This window comes from Phaethon aethereus (assembly GCF_964289735.1).
Source record: "Phaethon aethereus genome assembly, chromosome: W".
Classification (NCBI taxonomy): domain Eukaryota; kingdom Metazoa; phylum Chordata; class Aves; order Phaethontiformes; family Phaethontidae; genus Phaethon; species Phaethon aethereus.
Genome location: NC_138581.1, coordinates 24,647,861 through 24,652,580, shown reverse-complemented (window position 1 = coordinate 24,652,580; position 4,720 = coordinate 24,647,861). Strand labels below are relative to the sequence as shown.

The following is a 4,720-nucleotide window of genomic DNA, read 5'->3' as shown; positions in this document are numbered from 1 at the left end:
GGCTCAATGTCCAGATGGAGATCTGTGATGAGTGGTGTCCCTCAGGGGTCTGTATTGGTACCAGTACTGTTTAATATCTTCATCAGTGACATCGACAGTGGGATTGAGTGCACCCTCAGCAAGTTTGCAGGCGACACCAAGCTGAGTGGTGTGGTTGACACGCCTAAAGGACAGGATGCCATCCAGAGGGACCTGGACAAGCTCGAGGCATGGGCCTGTGTGAACCTCATGAGGTTCAACAAGGCCAAGTGCAGGGTCCTGCACCTGGGACAGGGCAACCCCCGGTATCAGTACAGGCTGGGGGATGAAGAGATCGAGAGCAGCCCTGCCGAGAAGGACTTGGGGGTACTGGTGGATGAAAAGCTGGACATGAGCCGGCAATGTGCGCTCGCAGCCCAGAAGGCCAACCGTACCCTGGGCTGCATCCAAAGACGCGTGGCCAGCAGGTTGAGGGAGGTGATTCTGCCCCTCCACTCCGCTCTGGTGAGACCCCACCTGGAGTACTGCATCCAGCTCTGGAGCCCTCAGCACAGGAAAGACATGGACCTGTTGGAGAGGGTCCAGAGGAGGGCCACAAAAATGATCAGAGGGATGGAACACCTCTCCTATGAGGACAGGCTGAGAGTTGGGGTTGTTCATCCTGGAGAAGAGAAGGCTCCGGGGAGACCTTATTGCAGCCTTCCAGTACTTAAAGGGGGCTTATAAGAAAGATGGGGACAGACTTTTTTAGCAGGGCCTGTTGTGATAGTACAAGGGGTAATGTTTTTAACCTAAAAGAGGATAGGTTTAGACTAGATACAAGGAAGAAATTTTTCACAATGAGGGTGGTGAAACCCTGGCACAGGTTGCCCAGAGAGATGGTAGATGCCCCATCCCTGGAAACATTCAAGTTCAGGTTGGATGAGGCTCTGAGCAACCTGATCTAGTTGAAGATGTCCCTGCTCATTGCGGGGGGGTTGGACTAGATGACCTTTAAAGGTCCCTTCCAACTCAAACTATTCTATGATTCTATGAGGTCCCCACTGCACCTGCACCAACATTTCATAGCCCACCATGAATTTGCAGATAATGGCGGAGCAGAGCAGTGGGGGGTAGTAGTGGGCATGGAGCTGCCAGTGCCCACAGTCCTTCTCCAGGTAGGGGCCCATGGGGGCTCCTGCCAGGGGTGCAGCCACTGCATGAGCCCCAAGGAGGGGATGAGGATGCAGATGAGAGGGTCTTGAGGGTCACCTGGTCGCCCCACTCGCCATGCCAGTGCATGGAATAGGGGAAGGAGACTTCGAAGAGGTTGTCGTACTTGATGAGCAGCCTCTGCATGATGGAGGCCAGGCCTGCAGGGGAGTGCTGGGGAGTTGCACCCCAAGCTGGTCAGCTGCCACTGAGGGCGGGCAGCACGCCCAGCTGGGGAGGGTTACCCTTGGCACCCCTTCCTGGGTGGACATCGGTGACAGGCAGGAGTGATACACTGGCTAGCCCCCCCCCCCCAATCCATGCAGACAGCCTGAGCAACATGGCAGGAGGAACCCCCATTCATAATCAGCCAGCACCCCAAAAATATGGGGCACCACATGATTCATCACCCCAGAAAGGATGACAGTCCCCCCACTGGTACAGCCTGCGCCTGGACGCACAGCTCCTGCCCTAGCATAACAGAGGTGCCTGTCCCGCCCAAGACAAACCTGGCAGCCCTGCACCCCAGGGGAACGCAGACCCTCTGGCACCAGCAAGGCTGCTGCAGAGCTGCCTCCTAATGAAGGCCAAGCCCAACGAACATGGGACAGGGGCTGTCAGAGTGTGGAGCCACTCAGTGTCCCTCTCGCCCTCACAGAGGTCCTGGAGGTGGTGGACATGGCAGCGAGGCAGCAGCAGGATCTGGAAGGGCCAGGTGACCCAGTATAGCACCATGACCAGCCAGTCCATATTCTCCACCTGCAGCTCCTGCAGGACACTGTGCTCAATGGGGACACATGCAGCCCGGACGCCCCGGGGATGAGTGCTCCCAGGAGCCCTGCTTTTGGGAGCTGGTCGGCCCACCCCAGCACACATCCAGCACCCGGGGAAGAGATGACAGCCACATCCTCACCTTCCAGCAAATCTCCTGCTCAGCATACTCCAGCAGTATGGGCATTCTGTGCTGTCTCAGGTGTTGCCCCTGAGTGTGGTCCTCCAGGCACGCCTCATTCAGGAGGAAGCTGCTGGCGCACATCTGGGAGGGACACTGGGGCTGAAACAAAGGTATGAGACAAGGAAAAGGTTTTTAACATGCATAATCAATCAAATATGAGTTTCCATTGAATTTTCTTCTATAAGGATTGTGTAAGATAACTGTACCGTGGAAGAATTCTTTTATCCTGTGGTTAATCTTCACCACACAGCTGACAAGAACCAGCACAAGGTTGAGATAAGCAAAAGACAGGTGGAAGGGACCAATGAGAAAAGAGTTCATCTAAAGGACAGACAAGTTAAGGTGGCTAAGTGCTGTAAACGACCACCAGAGACCACAGACTCATTTAACAGCGCATGCGTTAAGGACATTTGAATATGTTAATCATTTCCCAGAATTATTATGACTATGCAAATAATCATTATGAATATGAATGTATGTACTCTATTTAATTTGGATGCTGGTAACATGAGGCACGCATGTTAGGTGGAGATATCCCCCATGCGTCTGGCGCTGTAATAAAGATGTCAACTTAATAACTCTTTGATGTTATTAAGTTTGAATTTCTTAAGTTTGGATTTCTTTAAATCAGGGCACAGGGCCAGGTTACCTACCCAACCCCCCTGCCATGCCACCCTGCCCCATCACCCAGCCCAGAGACACGAACACATCCCCTCTGCAGTGCCTCACCATCCCCTGGGTGCTCTGGGCTCACACCACAGCCACTCCCACAAACACTGCCAAGCTGGGAGGATCCAGTCATGCCACCCCCACATGGGGTGTCAGTACCCCCCATTTGCAGGGGTGCCCCAGCCATGCTGCCACCAGGCAGAGAGTCCAACATGTGGCAGCCGCAAAGGATGGTCCCCAGGAGGGGAGGTGACAGGACAAGTATGGGGTGGATCCTTGCTGCAGAATGCTTTGGGACCAGGGGGGTGATTCCTGTTCATATCTTCTGCCTGGGTTTGTTGTTGTAGGGTCGCCCACAGGGACTCGCAGTTAAGCCAGGTCACGGGTGGGACAGCCTCACTTGGCAGTAGGGGTGTGGGTTGGAGCAACCCATCATGGCTCCCTTGTTCTCAAAGATCTGCAAAGGAAGAGGTGCAGCCAGCAGGACCCGCCCAGGCAGGGGTGGTACAGGTGGGGATGGGGGGCCCACACGCAGCTGGGAGGGTCCCAACTGTGGGTGCTGCCAGAACACCCAGCCCCAGCCTTCCACCTCCACCCAAGTCCCCTGTGGCAGGGAGAGAAGGGCAGACCCCACCAGCCCCAGACCTGCACCCAGGGGTAGGAGGCACCCAGCTCGGCCAACAGATCCGCCCACGGCCCAGATCTCCGCCAGGGACATGAGGGGCAGTGTCAGGTCCGACTAGGGGTGGAAGCATATCACCTTGCTGCAGATGAGACACGTGACTGGGGCTGCGGGGCATCCTCAGGGAACCCTGTGGCCCTGCTGGGTCACAGAGGGACAGGGAAAGCTGAACAAGGATGAGACCCCTAAAATCCCCCAAAACAGGGGGCATGCACAGAACAGGCACCGCAAGGAGGGGTGCAGGCTCAGTCCTGCTTCATCCAACGGGTCTCGGCTGACATCACAGCCTGGACCTTCTGGAGCCATGGGGGTACTCACCACACACCCCAGGCTGCTGTCACTTGAAACAAGGAGTGATCGCTGTCACCTGGGGAAGGACAGAGAGCAGGGAGGGAGAGAGGACCAGGGCAGCACCCATGCCCCTCCAGCTCCAGCCCCCCCCCACCCCAGTACCTGAGCCTGGAGGTTCCCAGCAGCCTACTCTTCCCCCAGAAGTTACCAGGCTCGGGAGCATCAGCTGCAGCGCGGGTAAGTAATTTGGGAAGACAAATGTGCCCTCGTAAAGAGGGTTCACCTGCTGGGATGAGAGATGGGGTTGGGGGGGAATGGGGCAGCAGGGGGAGCCTGGATGCCTGGGTCCCTGGCAGTACCTTGCCGTTGGCCCCAGGGCAGAGGGGGTTCTTGGGGTCCCAGTGGGACACGTCCTCGGGGCGGCTTCTCCAGCTGCCCCTGCCAGGGGCACTTCACCCAGTAGGCCAACACCAGCACACAGTCATCCCGCAGCGGGTTGTAACGAGCGTGCTGGTGCTCTGTGGGGAGAGAGAAGCGGGGAGTCAGGGAGGGAGGGACGCAGGAGGCAAACCCCCGCGGGCCAGGCACCCCCAACCCACCATGCCCCCTCCTCGGGTAACCCTACAAGAGGGTCTACACCCCATTTTATGCCTCCGCCCAGCTTCACCCTTTCCTCCCTGTCCCAGTCCGGGGGGGGGTTCCCCGCTGCAACCGCCCCCCCGGACAGGAAGAGTCCCCACAGCCCTCGACTTCTCGAGGCGCAGCTGGGCTGAGCTCTCCCGGGGGTCCGGAGGGAGGCAGCCCCGGCCGTGTCCGCGGAAGCAACCACCACCCACTTCCTCCTTCCCCGCCGGCGGCTCCATGCTACGGCCGTCCCGAAAGCCCTGGCGACAGCACCAGCATCGCTCTGCCACCGCTCCGCCCCGCCGGCGCAGGGCCGCCCGCGGCCGGGT

At 58.0% G+C, this 4,720-nt stretch overlaps 1 pseudogene across 1 annotated transcript; it reads right to left on the bottom strand.

Annotated features, from left to right (window-relative positions):
• Positions 1-995: 995 nt before the first annotated feature.
• Positions 996-4,630, bottom strand: LOC309415146 (galactose-1-phosphate uridylyltransferase-like; annotated as a pseudogene). Its single transcript has 10 exons — positions 4,480-4,630; positions 4,127-4,285; positions 3,976-4,050; positions 3,795-3,843; positions 3,440-3,558; positions 3,195-3,251; positions 2,084-2,206; positions 1,809-1,938; positions 1,248-1,331; positions 996-1,156 (listed from the first exon to the last, which is right to left on the bottom strand). The product of its transcript is annotated as a galactose-1-phosphate uridylyltransferase-like (transcript).
• Positions 4,631-4,720: the final 90 nt, after the last annotated feature.